The sequence below is a fragment of the Periplaneta americana genome, chromosome 10, assembly GCF_040183065.1.
Source record: "Periplaneta americana isolate PAMFEO1 chromosome 10, P.americana_PAMFEO1_priV1, whole genome shotgun sequence".
NCBI lineage: Eukaryota > Metazoa > Arthropoda > Insecta > Blattodea > Blattidae > Periplaneta > Periplaneta americana.
In genome coordinates, this window is record NC_091126.1 from 3,783,691 (window position 1) to 3,800,950 (window position 17,260).

General features: G+C 35.4%; 1 protein-coding gene and 1 long non-coding RNA gene across 3 annotated transcripts in view; both read left to right on the forward strand.

Moving 5' to 3' along the window:
* Nucleotides 1–17,260, forward strand: part of LOC138707394 (uncharacterized) — a 447,965-nt gene that overhangs the window by 117,539 nt on the left and 313,166 nt on the right. The gene's annotated exons all lie outside the window — the stretch shown is intronic.
* LOC138707395 (uncharacterized) overlaps nucleotides 4,348–17,260 on the forward strand; it is a 100,082-nt gene continuing 87,169 nt past the window's right edge. Inside the window, exon 1 of the long non-coding RNA XR_011334224.1 lies at nucleotides 4,348–7,267. This is a non-coding gene — a long non-coding RNA (uncharacterized lncRNA). The remainder of the gene's footprint in view (nucleotides 7,268–17,260) is intronic.

Genomic DNA, 17,260 nt, shown 5'->3' on the forward strand with positions numbered 1-17,260 from the left:
ACTTTGTTTCAGGAGAGCGGCCACTTTTTCTTTTGACAGCTGTACATATCAGCCAGAACCTCAATCAGATGCAGAGATATTTGAAGGAATATGAAATCTTAATGGGTTTGAAGTGGAATCACTGTGCTGCGACAGGAAAATGTAATAAGACAGCTTCAGTCCACATAATAATAATAATAATAATAATAATAATAATAATAATAATAATAATAATAATAATAATCACAGTAATACCAGTATTATAAATATAAAGACTCTATAACATTCTTTTCATTTTTCTTAATTTCAAACTATGTCATACCACTATTTAATCAGCATAGATGTTATTTGTGGAATATACAATTGTTAATCAAATTTCAAAACTCTCGATTACCGCGAACACACTAAGCAATGGAAAAATTTCGAAAATAAATTTAAAATCAGTACGATGATTTCTATGAGAATCCGAAGTTCTGACAACAAATGTTTAGTCACTCTGCATACGAAGTCCGCCAGCTAGCCGTAACTCGGACACTGGTAAAGATTTTGAATAGCAATATTTTTTAAAACTAATTTTCATTCTTTCTAAACATTTCTCTCGCTTTGACCTCCATCTAAAATTAAAAATAAAAAAGTTTGCCGCCTACGTACTTTTAAGGATTTCAATGTCTATTTTGAAAACATTACTTCGAATTTAGTTTTTTTTCTCACTTTCCTAAAAAGATTTTGTTTTCAGATTTTTTCTATGCTTTCCTTAGACATTTATCCATGAATTATAGAAATTACAGCGCGATTAATTGAATATCATATGATCTTCGACATGATAATATTTGACGGTGCGGCAAATAGCGCTAGCTACTGATCGCCCGCACCAGCTAACACAGCTCTCTCCCTCTCCCTCTCCCTTTTGCACCATCGTGCATGTTACCGATACCGAATGCTGACGACCACTGCTCTAGTTGAACGGAACAGTTGACTTATAATATTTTGTATTCGTAATGGCACAGGACAAAAGTAATAGTACATTATGCAACGAGCCTATAATGATAGTAATTAAGACGCAAGTATGTTTGTTTATGAAATGAGCGCAAGCGAGTTTCATAATTTCCATACAAGCGTCTTAATTACCATTATAGCCAAGTTTCATGCGACTTTTTATGCTCGACCATATTCCTAACTTGAAATTATTCAGAAATATTCATTTTATTTGTATCTGACAGAAGATCGGAAGTGACCTTGTTCATAGCTCGAAATTGTGAGATGTGCGCAGACGCGAAAGTATTGATTTTTTCCGAGGAACAATAATGTCATTGACCTTGATGTAATGCAGAGAATGTATAACCTGGAAATTGATTTAGAATTGAAAAACGAGATGAGAAATTGAATTTATTTGAATATTATTTACAATTAACGCTAATTATTATAGTAACAGAACATAACCTTCTGCGACAGTATTGGATTTCCAGCCTCCGTGACGTTTCCCTCGTCTTTCGATTGCATATCCGAGAATAATCGAAAACCTGAACTTTAATGAATGGGTGTACTTTAATGACATGCATTAAAAGACTGCTACCAGGTGTATAATTACTACATTTCGCCATTGTCGAGCATAAATACATTAAAGAAACCAAGGAGGAAATTCTAGGTAAAGTTGAACAAAAATTATTTAATTTTAAAACAAAATAGCGATTTTTTCATTTAAAATAACTTCAGCACGAATTTTGTTTGCTCCATCCTTGATATTTCGCGATATGGTCGTTGAACGTGGAATAATAAAATCTGCATACACTTTACCATACGTTCCTCTGCGATTAAGCATCTCTTTATACATTATTGTATAAATATTAAGCAAAATGAACATGCAGATGTAGTTTATTTTTATTAAATACTGTGACAAATGAATTATGTCTGCTTTTGAAGAAATTTGACACGGATCACAAAATCTCTGTTCTGTTCATGCAATCACATATTCACTAAGCTACATTAAACATTTTCATTACCGACATAATGAATTCGACAATATGGATGCTGAATAACATAATTGAGTGGCTCAGTGCCAGACTTGCCTAAACCACAAATTTTTTAGCCGCAGATTTCTGCGTAAAAGACTGAAAATTATCATTTATATGTGTGCCAAAGTAGATGTACTAGATAAATATTAGATTATAGTAAATGAGAAATAATTTCCAATTCAGAGCATACAGTTTTAAAAAGTGAGGTGTAAGTTTAGACTTCAGTAACTTTTTTGAGTGTAATTGTGGCACCGAACCGCTCAATTGATAATATAAAGCATTATTACATTTGAGAATTGTATTATTTAAAAATCATGTTTCCTTGTTTAAATGTTCAAATACTTCCTAATTTTTGTGCTATCTGAAATAAAAACAAAATGGTAGGTAGGTAGGCTGTTTTGGGTATCAGGCAGTAAAAGATGATGTAATTGTTATGCAGCGCTTGCGACCGACCGAGTAAACGTTTCAACCGGTCGATTATAAATTCTCGACTGTATGCGCTCTAGCGATTCATTTCTCGGCTGTCTTATTCACAACCGAGGAATGATCGGCGGCCTCGGTCGATCGTTTTCAAGAGAATGCAGAGATCTTGGATCTGTGGTGGAGGTTGTCAGGTTGCCACATCTCCTAATGCAGCGTTTCTCAAACGTTTTTGAAGTGGGGACCACTTTTTTAAGTCAGAACAATTCCGCGGACCACGTTACTCTTGTTTCCTTGGAAAGCAAATTTAATCATTTTTGTAGCATATTTTAATATCAGTATACTTATATTTTAAAATAGAATTAATTAATTATAATACATTTGTAATTATATTTTTGTAGCCAATCACAAGTAACTTGTAACAAATTCTGTGCAATGTTGATTGATCGCTTGCCTGTTAGCAGTTAGTTGTTTGAAATCTTTCTTATGTGGTACACGCTAGTAGTTGTCCATGTCTCTGTTAAATAGTGCCCATTATAAATAATGGAAAACTGGCTTCGATCCGGATCTTTGAGAAGAAAGGAACATCATGATATGCTTCATTTAGGCGGTGCTAATAGTTAAGAAGCTGTGTGTGAAGAAATACATTAATTATAATGCCATTAAAGAAATATCTAGTTCTACTAGTAGCTATTCAAAGAAAAAATTACTTTCGTAAATATGACAAGAGTTATTTGGAACTTGGATTTACTGGGTGTGGCAATGAGAGTGATCCAAAACCTTGGTATGTTGTTTGTTACGAAGTGTATGAAACCCGCGAAATTGAAACGGCACTTAGAAACGAAACACGCAAGTGTAAAAAGTAAACCTGTCGGATTTTAAAACAGGCGGAGTCTAAAATTATTTATATCCTCATCTGGTAAAACAAATAAAAAAATAATGCAGAAATGTGCCCGATTTTTTCAATAAGTATAGATGCAATTTGGCACGTTCTATTATTATTGGTGTACGACGTACAGTACGTGCCCATTTCAATGTGCGAACTTGGTGTCGGCAAAACTATTAAGAAAGTTATCAATGCATGAAAAGGTTCGGTACTTTGGTCCTCTGTTATGAATTCGGCTGGTCCCTGGCTGGGTTCCAGCCTCGGCACCAGATGTGCAGGGAAAAGATGGCGAGAAACGCCACCTTTATAGCGGTTTAAATCCCTCTTTTGTTGTTTAGTCAACTGTGGCAAGTGGGTAGGCGGATAGGTTAAGAAATTTCATAAAATATTAGTACTGGGAGAAAAAGTGAAAGGAGATTGCCATGTGTAATTTCCAAAGTCTGAGATTTTCAGCTATAGTGTGATACGTAATTCGTTTGAATTTTATTTTTTCTTGTGTCTTTTTTGAAGGACCACAAGGACAGAACTCGAGGACCACAGGTGGTCCGCGGGTCATAGTTTGAGAAACGGTGTCCTAATGGATGTACTTCAACTGAATGTAAAATTTTTCGAAGTCAAATCTGTGACCTCATATAGTTTTTTTAGTGTTGTATATATATTGGATCTTAGGAAAATATTTGGGGCTAAGCGGGATGAAGTTACAGGAGAATGGAGAAAGTTACACAACACAGAACTGCACGCATTGTATTCTTCACCTGACATAATTATGAACATTAAATCCAGACGTTTGAGATGGGCAGGGCATGTAGCACGTATGGGCGAATCCAGAAATGCATATAGAGTGTTAGTTGGGAGACCGGAGGGAAAACGACCTTTAGGGAGGCCGAGACGTAGATGGGAGGATAATATTAAAATGGATTTGAGGGAGGTGGGGTATGATGATAGAGACTGGATTAATCTTGCACAGGATAGGGACCGCTGGCGGGCTTATGTGAGGGCGGCAATGAACCTTCGGGTTCCTTAAAAGCCATTTGTAAGTAAGTAATATATATTGGATTGTGTACTTTTTGCCTACATATACATTATTAATTCTTTTAGATACGAGTTTCTACTGTAAATGAAATTAGGCGATTTGTTAGAAGATGAACTTCCGACTTGACATTAGTCTTCTTCTGTTAAATAAGATACAAAATCAAACAAGAAGCAATAGAAGAATGTTTCAACAGGAATCAGCATTGCAATCACAGAGCGGTTCTGTGTTGAGTTTAGTTGCTCTGTATGCATTAAAGATCCAAGGACCAGGTAGCATAGACCTGACAGAATATCGGTTAGCTAGTACTTATTACTCAATGCATCACGGCCGGAGATGATTCTTCGCCGAAATACAATGCTTTAGTAATTACGTTTCAATAATTGACCTTTTATTTCAAACCTTATATTGTTCTCAAATTAAAACTAGAGCTTTCAAAGAAATTACATGTGTCATGCTTCCACAAGCAGAGTTAAAAGCGGGATTAGTCCATCTTCTCACCAATACCCAGAAATGTGCAGATAACGCTGATAATATTGGTTAAATTTGCGAAAAAGTGACCTTTATTTTCCAAAAGCAAAATATAACTTCATCGATTTCTCTCCACATGTTTCTGCAGTAATGGGAATTCTGAAATTCTTGTTGAGTTGCTGAGAGGAGAAAAGAAATCGATGTATATAGCTATACTCGTGTGTGAAGGGAACAAAACAATCATATCAGTGAATGTCATTTCGGCATTATGCCCCAGTAGAGTTTATTTTGAAGAAAATGATGGTTGTGAACTACCCCAACCTCACTTCAGATATTCCCCCAGTACTTGAGCTCAAGAACTTCCTGTTCCACTATCGCCGCTGATTCTGAACAATACGGGACCATGCACATCCCAGGACCTTGAGTGAAGCCTTTACATTCATCTCAGACCTTGTTAGAAACTTAACATTTCAAAAACTAAAGCAAACTTACTAGTACCCTGACTTAAAATGTGGAGGTCTCTGTCCATAGAGCAGTTCAAAAAATCTTAGAAATTATTTTTGGAAATGAGTAATGACAATGTGTTATCTAATTCTGTGCAAGACTTTAATGGAAGCCATAAATATTAAACGCACACCTCATCAATAGAGTCTTAAAGCTGTGTTACTGTGTTACTGCAATTTTATCTTGCAGAGCATACGGAAAGGACATGTAAGTGGCAAATAGGCTATGTGGCGTTTTGATTCTTTTTGTCCTAGACGACGGCAATTATTATTGCTCTTTCATTTCGAAATGGCTTAGTAGGGACTAAACACTCACAATTTTCAAGAGGACAAATTTACCGCTTCCACAAAATTTCAAGCTAGAATCTAAGAATATTTAGCAGCAGCAGTTGATTGAATTTAATAAAATTTTGCTCAACAGCTTGGAACTGATTTGATTAAATCATCGTGAATGGTATTCGTAACAGCATTGAGATGCAGGCCTATTTACTCTAAAAATTTCACAAGCTAAGTATAGATAACATGAAGGAAGGTATTTTCCTTTGAGTCCAGGTCAGAGTAATTTATCTAGATGCACATTTTGGCGAAATTTTGGCAAGTAAAGAAACATTTCTGGGAAATCATTGTGGACGGTTATCTTAAATTTTCTACGGAACAACTGCGCTCCGAACTATAAGAAAAGTACGGACAACATCAAGGGCATCGTGCCAGAAGGGCGTATCAACAAAACTACAATTTTAGATTAGAGCCATATAAATATGAAATAATTTTTTCTAACCTTGTGTACATAAGAAAATACTTTCTTTGAATCTTTCTCATGATCATTTTAATACTCAAACGTTTGTTTTGAAACATAACTAGGTTTCATTCAAATATTTAAATAACGCAAAATTTGTTGATATGCCCTCCTGCTATGGTGCCCTCAATATGTTATATTTAAAATTACGAGAAAATAAGACCATGTCTGCGAATGTAGCTGCCATTTTTATGTTTATCATAAAGTATATTGTAGTTCAGTAATTTCATTTCAGTAAGAGAAAAGAGTTAATATTTGTTTCCAAATTTTAGTGGTTATAATTGTAAGAGTAGAAATTAATTATAAACTGTTAGTAAGTATATAATATGGATTTAATTTCATATCGATAATTTTGTGAAGCTGTGTTAGGTTATAATTGCACAATTTCATCCGAGTTAGAATGTGGAACATTTAATACGAGTTAGAAAATATGAAATTGTGTAAGGATTTTATCTAGAATCATCTTAAGTAGGCGGTATGTGGAAAGCCAATTTCAATAAAGAATTGTATTAACATATTTGTTTTCGTTTAATTATGCGAAGAAAGTGTGATTAAATGTCCCTTATCTGAAGCATATTATATATGGTGTGTCAAAATGCAAGGGAAATTTTTCAAAATGAATTGGCAAACAAATGCACACAAGTAAATATGTAAAACATTATCCCAAACCTGTATGTGGGAAAATATCTATTCTTATAACTGTAAAATAACAGACGAAGGGTAAATGTGTTCCTAAAGGACATCTTCCGCATTGTGTTCACATCGATTTCAAATTGTCCATAAAAAATATCACCAAATCTAAATGAGAAATTGGAATTTATTTCTCTTCAGAAGTAATTTTCATTTATTAACGGAATCATCGTCGTCATCATCATCGTTTTATCAGAACATGGTCTTACATAAAATTCCACAGATCTCCCTTTTAGGTATGTACCGGTAGTATCCTATTTGAACTTATTCTTGCGTGATTGTTTCCAGTTTAATCGTTGATGATGATATGATGATGAGCGTATTCAAGGAATGAACCGGCCTGGTTGTCAGTTCTTGTTCCGTTTCAGATCCCGCTGCTGTATGCACCAATCGTATTTTACACATCTCATGAGATTTCTTCAGTGTCCACGCTTCGCTGCCATAACTTAACAATTTATAGGTCAAGCTAGGATGCTATGCGTACGTATTGTAATATGCTTTTTTATTGAACTGTGACTTCATAATTCTATTGATAATGCTTATAGTTCTAGTGCAGGATCTGTTAATTTTCTCTGGTATGTATGTTTCTTTAAGAATAGAGTATAACAAAGGGAACAAAAATGGTTTATTCTCACGACCATTTGAGCCCTTGAGTAAAAAATTGGACCATGTCCATATTTTAAGAAAACGGCATTAATTATGTTTATTACTGTTATTTCGATTATTTTACACAATATGGACAATATACATACAAAAAGTTACTAAATTAACATTTTTATGTATATAATCTATAATGTGAAAGACAAACCAGTTACTGGACTAAAAGGCCGCTTTCTTGAAATGTGAAATATGGAGATGCTCCACTTTTTTACCCACGGGCTAATATTTATTGAGACACATTTTACTTTCTATTGGTTCCATCTCATAAAATATAATAATTTTTGTCTTATATGTTGACATTTCCATATCAAGAGACTAATTCCAGTAAACGAAGATTCTGTTGGGTGAAGATCAAACGTGTTCGTTATCTGGGACAATTATGTATTAGCTGCGAGTTTTCTACCTCGCCCAAACTTGAACCAACGTACAGTTTTTGATAGCGAGTGTTGAGGAAAAACGCATTCGGTCTAAATAGGCCTATGGGAAGATTATTTTACCAGTGCTCAGATACGAGAAGCCGACTTTTTAACTAGAGGTCTGCCTTCAAGTCTTGTCAGCACTGTGCCGTAACGTCGCGATCACCAATCATCCACGGCTGTCTCATTAATGCATTTTTACCGCCAAAGTTTTAACATTAATTGGACACTTTACTGGCACTTAAGAAATTTTAATTGACAGTGAGACATTTTCAGTGTAATAGAATAGCTTCTATATACAGGGCGGTCCACTGAATAATACCTTGAATAAATGTTTTCTCCCTCGCATATTTATTCAATTCAAATGTTATGAAATATGAACAGCAGCCAGTGACCAGGTAACCGGTTCCGTCATGACATGGAACAGGCAGGAAGCCGACGCCGACGCTGCGAAAAGGATTGTTAATAAGGTGGAAGCGCAGATCTTGCGACACAACTTTCCTCACTATGAATTGATTCCCGCATGGAGGTTGGGGTAATTTGGATATAAAAAGAGCCTGTTACCACGATGACATTTTATATATTAGCATTGTGATCTTCTAGAATGATTCTATTGCATTTTCAAGTATATTGACCCTTTCTTACCTTAATAATGACTCTAAATTTAACTATATTCAGTTTACACCATGGATGACGAAATTTGAGTATACTTTGTGACCTAACATGTGTGTTTTATCATTAAATATAATTTATGTATTTATTTATTTACTTATTTTATTTATTTATTTGTTTATTTATTTATTCATTTATTTTTCTGTTTGTCTATATATGTCTATATCTATCTGTCTGTCTTGCTGTCTGTCTATTTTATTTATTTATTTATTTTTATTTTTTATTTATTTTTTATTTATTTATTTATTTATTTATTTATTTATTTATTTATTTATTTATTTATTTATTCTGGTGTAGTTAAGGCCATCAGGCCTTCTCTTTAATATGCATTATTTAAGTAAAACATGTTTTCAAAGTCTTATAAAATCAAATTATCCCAACCATAGGTTAGTGTATGTATTGTAGAACAGAATGGAGAGGTTAGGTAGGCATTTAAAATTTTAATTAAACCTAACAATATAAACAATCAGCCAGTACTTTAGTTCTTGATAAGGCTTATTTTGTAGACTTAAAATATCTCCCATTAAAATCAGGGGCAGAAACACTTGGGATATTTATTTGTTTTTCACCACTCCATAATGTATTACGTGGTATGATCTGGAACGGAAACTTGGTTACCTATTAATTAACCTATAATTACACCCAAATTACCCTACGTTTGTAAATTGTAATTTAATAATAAACTATTAATGATACATTACTGTCTTTATTAAACATGTTCTTAGCGTGTGTAATGTGCACTTACATGAATTTGCTTACTTTATCACAGCTGCTTTCCCAATAATATTGCTTTGAATGTGACGAGTCATTTCATAGGCTGGTAAACAAGAAACAGTTTCTTTTACCAGGCAGTATCGGTATTATCAAAACAAATTTTTAACACTCCATGACAGACAATTGTGAAATGGAGAATATATCGCTCATTTACTGCAACATTGACACATCTCAAAAACTGCCTTTTTTCAGGGGGAGCATTTTAATTTTTCAATTCGCAATTTCCTTTTACCATCGCTTAAAAATACATTGTGGGTAAAATTATTGGAAAGAACTGAATATAGCAATATGGAATACGTCTTATATCAGGATTAGTTAGTATGGCGAAATAAATTATAACCAAAAACAATCGCCATTAAGAATTATGACATACTATCCGAATACGTCATGTTTAGAAAAGTGACAATCTTGTTAGAATAAACGTTAAGTTGTCAGTGATTTTTTTTTCAATCTTTTTAAGTTGTGTCAAAATTTTCATTTCCCATTAACTCTTAAGAAGCTAGGTTTTGGGGATGTGATTCAAAATATCAGAACAAAACTTCATTTTAATATTGTTAATGAAATATGTTTAAAAACGGAGGGAACACCATACATCTAAAAAAAAATCGATGAGATTCTTTGCAGGAATATGTGAACGGTATCTTGGATTCAATTTTATTATTGGACATTTTACACTAATACTTAGTTTTTCAAGTGCCTTTGTTTCGTGAAAGGTTTTTATGGAACTCGTTCTTATTTCAAATTGAAGCCGAAACATTTCTGATGATTGCGTTGAATTCATTAATTAACTGACAAAGGAAGAGTGGTAGACAGCAATATTGATAATATTTTGAAACTGATTATAAGCTCAAATTTGAAAATAGTTGAAGGAATGAGCTGGAGATATTGCAACAGTGCTTGTTGCTTTGAGACTCAGTTCATCAGGAACCCAAAGCAAAGCGGTAATTAGGTCGAATTATAGCTTTCTTCCCAGCGCGTTTCACATAAGTATTTTATTTTTAAACTCTTTCTGTTAAAAAGTAATTCTTTTCTCTTTAATTTCAACAAATGGGCTTTTTCTGAGGATTCTCTCAGAAATTTGGCGATATTTCAAGTAACTCCTACAGCATTTCTCACCTTGGTCATATTAAATTAGGAACATTATATAGTAGGATAAAGTTGCCTAATTCCATGATACTTCTAATTCCGTGATACGTTTTTTCACTGAATGTCACAGAATTAGGCATTTTGCTAGGAAGTTCACCGATGTCTCAAAAGTAAGCGAAAGATGCATTCTTTCGAGAAAGATATCTGGCGCTATGGTCGAACGGCAAAACTTTGACTGACATTCAGGTTTTTAAAAGTATCACGGGATTAGGGGTATCACGGAAACAGGCAACTTTGCCCTACAGAGCACTGGTCGAACTTGAAGAATACGAGTCTGCTCATATTGCAATTTCCATGATAAAATTCTGAGGAAAGCAATGTCTAAAGTGTGATTTATCGTCTCAAAAAGTATCCGAGCCACCCCTTTATCCACTGAACTTTGTAACCTGTATGTATGTGGTCAAGGAAATCTTCCTCTGTACGAAAGTAAGAGACTGCTAAGCTGTCCGCTAGCGCTACAGTCTGTTATTTCATCAGCATTGTATTTGGATTTCTACACTTAATCTAATCTTCTGTTTTTAAATAATATTCCACGGCATTCAGTGAGGCCATTTTGAGAAGTTTTACCTATGGAAACACTTTCTGAGACTTCCATTGATGCATTATCTGTGTGTCCTGAAAGAGTAGACTAATATGTTTAGTAACACAGAATATTAGTTCAACAACAAGAATAATTTTTGAACGTCTTCCTCGTTTTCTTCCACAGCAGTCAACGTAAGGACAGAAAGATAAGCAGTGATATATCTTCGTTCATGTCTTACAAACACACAGTGACTGTCACAATCTATCCTAACTCAACGAAATCCACACAAATGCAACATAGGCAGACTTTCAGTTTACACTGTAGTTAAGGCACAGAAATTCATGGAACCGTTTGTGCTGGAAAGATCTATTTTGCCTTGTTCAACAGACAGAGGTGAAATTATAATTCACGGGAGGAACCGAAGTATTTTTCAGAATGTTTCATTTTCTCTCCTTGTTTGTTGCGATAGTTCGAACAAGTGTTCCATGTCATTAGAATGTCCTGCACTATCGTTACTCAAAAATTCAGAATTTCATTTTACACGCTACACTTGTGTTGTTCTCCACTCTCTGGCTTTCACTTAATATTGTTGTCTTGTTCTGAATTAGTTCTTATTTTATTGTTTTTTCTTGGCATTGCTTGCAACACCTAGAGCAACTGCGAATAGAGGAAAAATGTTAATATTACAACTAACAAATGTCTAAGGATTTAAAGCGACGTTATACCATGGCCCTGCTTTGTATCAGTTGATACGTAAAAATTCGAAAAATGTACGTAAAAATAGAGATCAAATTGTCAAAGACTAGAAACACATTTGAAAGAAATTTGAATGTGTGATAAAAGTACAACGAAAATAATAAGTATGACAAACAAAGAACACTGATCTCGAAAAAAGCAATGGTCTGCAATATTCAGTATTTTTATTAAATAATGGAATGAGGAAATTTGCTATTAAACAAATTTAGAAGAAAAGGTGTTACATATATAGTCCATCTTTTGGGGGAACGCGCCCCTGTGCCCCTTCTGAATCCGCACAACTAACTGTGTATGGTTTTTATTAAAATTTTGTGTTCCTCTATTGTAATGATATTAATTTATTGCATTAAACCTTGTCAATGTGTAGAGTATGCGGGCTGTCAAAGCGCATTGAAAATGTTTCTTCTCCATTCGTAATCTAATTTTTAAGGTAGTAAGTTTCATTATTGCACACAGTAGGTGGATTGTAATACGCAGTGTGAAATATACATGTGCAAATTTTACTTAATATCATTATGTTGAAATATTATGTAGAGTTGAAATACAGAGATAAAACATACAAGTAGTTAGGTAGCACGCAAGCAAGCAAGCAAGCAAGCAAGCAAGCAAGCAAAGCAAAGCAAGCCAAGCAAGCAAAGCAAAGCCAAGCAAGCAAGCAAAGCAAAGCAAAGCAAAGCCAAGCAAGCAAAGCAAAGAAAGCCAAGCAAGCAAAGCAAAGCAAGCAAAGCCAAGCAAGCAAGCAAAGCAAAGCAAGCAAAGCAAAGCAAGCCAAGCAAGCAAAGCAAAGCAAAGCAAGCCAAGCAAAGCAAAGCAAAGCAAAGCCAAGCCAAGCCAAGCCAAGCCAAGCCAAGCCAAGCCAAGCCAAGCCAAGCCAAGCCAAGCCAAGCCAAGCCAAGCCAAGCCAAGCCAAGCCAAGCCAAGCCAAGCCAAGCCAAGCCAAGCCAAGCCAAGCCAAGCCAAGCCAAGCCAAGCCAAGCTCCCATTAGGGTAAGGGACTCCTGCGTCAAGCAAGGTGAGCTCTCCTTATACTCGCCTGGGAAGCTATTCCTGAAGAGCCTATTGTACTGGTTAAAAGTTATTACCCTGATGCTAAATGATTGTTCATTAACTGTCTCTCTAATGTTTATCCATTTTCAGTCACTAGAGGTTATACACTGATAAAAGTTAGATGTTCAATATCAGTCCACTATCTGTCACTTAGAATCTGTCCATCTTCTTCCGAGCATCTGCCATGTTGTCCTGCATGTCGCCGTTCTTGTCCACTGTCATCCCTCCTTAAGAAATTGCCCCATCGGTCCCTCGGTCTTTCCGCTGTCCTCTTTCCACATGGTTGTCACATACGCCCATCTCGACGTGTTCAGACTGCTCACGTGGCCTCCCCACTTCCACTTCAGTCGCTGAGCTGCCATCACGACGTCTTGAAGGACTGTCATATTCTTTATTGTTGTTGCTGGCACTTTATCTCTGGGAGATATTTTAGTGATCCTACGTTCCATTTTTCGCTGGCATCTTTGTAGCTTTAGTTTTTCTCTTTTTGTGGGCGACCATGTTTGGCACCCATACAGTAGCGTGGGTACTGTGTCCAAGTGTTTGTTTCTTGATATTCAAGTTTTGGAACTTGTCTTCAAAAATAAATTTCATGCTCCAGTACTTTCTCCAAGCTACTGTAAGGCTATTCTCCTGTTGATTCATGTAGGGCATGCTTTCTGAAATGACATCTGCCCAAGGTAGATGTAAGGTAGATATAGTTTCCATTAAATATTTCGTGTTCCCCATTTGTAATCTCATTATTAGGCCTGTGACATTGGAGCATGTTTACAGTGGAAGGAAGCCAATTCACTACAAGATATACACAAGTACGCAAGTGTATGTGTGTACGGAGACGATACAACTTCTGTGGTACAGTTCATTCTAATGTAATACAAACTGTCGTGAAGTGAATTGCGCTCCGCAGTATGGCTCAGAAGGAAAGAAACACGTCTTGGAAACTAGGATATTTAGTTTCACAGTATGATGCAGATGTATTTTGCATTCTGAATAACAATCTGTATTGTAAACTTTGCAATGTCAGCATTACGTCAGCTAAAAACAAGGAATATAATGTTCAAAGGCACGTAAGTACAGGGACAACCGCCAGCATGGTTTTAGGGAAGGCTTCTCATGTGATAGTCAAATTACGTCGCTGGTTCAGGATCTAGCTGAAGAGGTAGATAGAGGCGGAAGAATCGATGCAGTTGTGATTGACTTTTCGAAAGCATTTGATTTGGTGCCACATGACATATTAATAGATAAGTTAAGTAGGCTAGGAATAGATAAAAGAGTGGTGCTATGGATCCAAGAATTCTTAAAAGGTAGAACCCAGAGAGTTAGAGTAGGTCATGAAATATCGCAAATTGGAAATATAAGTTCAGGGGTGCCACAGGGCAGCGTTCTGGGCCCATTACTCTTTATAATATACGTAAATGACCTATGCCAGGATATTACATCAAATGTGAGGCTATTTGCAGACGACTGCATTATCTATAGAAAGATTAGAAATAATTCAGATGTAGATGCTATTCAAACAGACTTGAATAACATTTACAACTGGGCGTTAAAGCATAGGATGAAAATAAATGGTTCTAAAAGTAAATCTATAACATTTTGTAAAACCCGAGAGGAAACTAGTCTTAATTACGAATTCAGTGGTGTTGTAATTCCGCAAGAACAATGTTGTAAATACCTAGGAGTGTATTTAAACTCCAAACTTTCTTGGGGAGAGCATGTTGATAATGTTACAGGCAAAGCATGGAGGGCACTTCACTTTATTATGAGAATCTTGAGAAAGGCTAGCCCCAAATCGAGGGAAATAGCATATCTAACATTAGTGCGACCGTTAATGGAATACGGAACTACGTGTTGGGATCCCTATAGAATATATCAGATAAATTCCTTAGAAAGAATCCAGTATAGGGCAGCTAAATTTGTTAAAGGTAAAAGAGAAGATGGGAACGATACGATAAAAGAACTTAAATGGGAAACTTTGGAAAACAGACGTAGGAAAACTAGAATAACATCATTGTATAGAGCACATCTAGGTCAGAAAGCATGGGTAGACATAACGGCTCGGTTAGAAAAGCCAACGTACTATGGTAGGAACGATCATGTTTTTAAAATGAAATGTAGGAAACAGAAAACGGATGTAGGTAAATTCTCATTTTTAAATAGAACTATAAATGATTGGAATGACCTACCTGCAGCGGTCTTTGAGGGCTGTCCTTCCTTAAGGAGATTCAAGAATAATTTAAAGAGTTGTGTATAAAGTGAAAATTAAAATTAAGGTGACATTCAACATTTAATTTTTTAAGGTGGCATGTATTTATCTAGCCTGACGAGTTTACTTCCTTGGTTTGAATTGTAAATTATTTAAAAATAGCGTGTAAGAGGGCCTTAGACTAGAAATGTTTAGTTTAAATGTAGTTCTGTTTATAAGTATGCATAAGAATGCAATTATTTGACTTATTTGAACTGTTGTATCAGTGAAGCGAGGTGAGTCAGTGAAGTTATGGTTTTACAGTGCAGTGAACAGTTCCGATCAGTGATACTTTATAGCGTCAATGAAATGTGTTCTATAGTGTCAGTGAAATGTGTTACAGAGTGTCAGTGAAATGTGTGCTAAAGTGTCAGTGAAATGCGTCATAGTGCCACTACAGGGAATGAGATGAGAGTAAAGTGAAAGACTATTGAAAATTATGTAGGACCTATACATAATTATGTAGGTTGTGTTGTAAAATTAGGTGTTTTATTTTATGTTTTATTATTATTGTATTAAATTGTATTGTGTATTCTTATTGTATTGTGTATAAAATTGTATATGTGTTGTAAATTTTATTATGTATTGTAGATTTTACTGTGTATTGCTTATCATTTTAACTGTGTATTGTTAATATTGTATATACCACTGCCACCGGGTGCTTGCCCACTTGCAGTGTAAATACATACATACATACATCATTTTATTTTTACTTCAATTTTTATTGTACCTGAGTTTTTTAATGTACTTCACTCCCACCCCTTCTACTAATGAAGTTCAACCGTCCTCCACACAAATCCAAGACCGCATACAGTCATAGTGGCCTTACGGTCATAGTGAACAGTACGTTCCAAAAATATGTTCGCGTTTTCCAGTGACGAAAGAGCTTTCAATATTGAATCATTTTCGCACAGGTACTGTCGTCCATTTGCCTACGTCGTATCCCGGTTTCCCCCACCAGCTTTTATTCGTCAGCTAGTGGCTGGGCTGTCTTAGCTCTTTTCTGAGAACATTAATTTCTGTTAGGAATTTGACGTCTGCGTAATATTATACAACTGTTTAGAATAACTTAAATAAAAGGGCCTCGTTAAGAAATTAAGTGTCACGTGATTTCCTCCCTTTCTACGATCTTGCGACATAACCACTTGGACGTACAGTATATACTTTGTCTGAGTAATTTTATCTTTTGAGATCGGACAGAAGTGAAGATTGAATTTACAGTACATAAGGTATTCTTTTGTAGGTAGGTACAGAATTATTTCAACATGAGTTACTAGTACGAAGGACGAAACTGGCAATTGGGATTAGGTACAGTAGTCTATACTGCGTTAATATGCACATTAGAACTAAAGTCTGTATCGAAATGAACGGCCACTTTTTCAAAAAGTGTTTAAATAGCCTATCCATATTATGATTATTTTTCAATTTAACTTCATTCTCTATATTGTACGCTAATGTGCTGTAGACAGTATAATATACACTGCATAATGAATACGTCCACATGGACAGCTCAGTTCGTGAGTAGAAACACTCATTGTTAATACTGTACTGTATTTTGATTAAACAAAAACCTAATGAAAATTATCAAACTCAAAAGCGCGATATTTCCTAGTTTACCTAAATGGATGAACTACTTTCCTTCCCTCCTATACCTAGTAAAGTGATTTGTTTGTATATTACGCCAGTATCATCGAACTCCAGTCGTGGAAGGGGGTAACAAATGGCGGTGATCCAACGGTATAGCCAGGTTAATATTTAAAATGTTAGTAAAAATAAAATTATGTCCCTGTACAATAAAACATAAACGGCTGGAACAAGGAAATGTGCAGAAGGGCCCTATGTCAAATTAAACATTTTATGAAGACATGCGTAAGGGATTTATACCTGCCGACATACCATTTAACAAACTCGCAAATACGGCGTTCCGCGAGTTTATACAGAAATACACTAGAAGAGAAATTCCACATCAGAGTACGTTACGAAAATACAAAGTCGAGAAAATGTACAACACATGCATTACTAAGATCAGATGCAAACTAACGAACCAACACAATGATGCTGCTGGGCGGCATGTAGTGGGGTCTGGATCCGGAAGGCCTTGATGGATCATACCTACTATCATGTGATGTGATAAATGCTATGAAGAATTCTACAAATATGTAGGGTTTTTCAACATCCAATGCAATTATTATGGCCATCAGGTATACAGCATGACAAAGTACTTCTGATTGTTA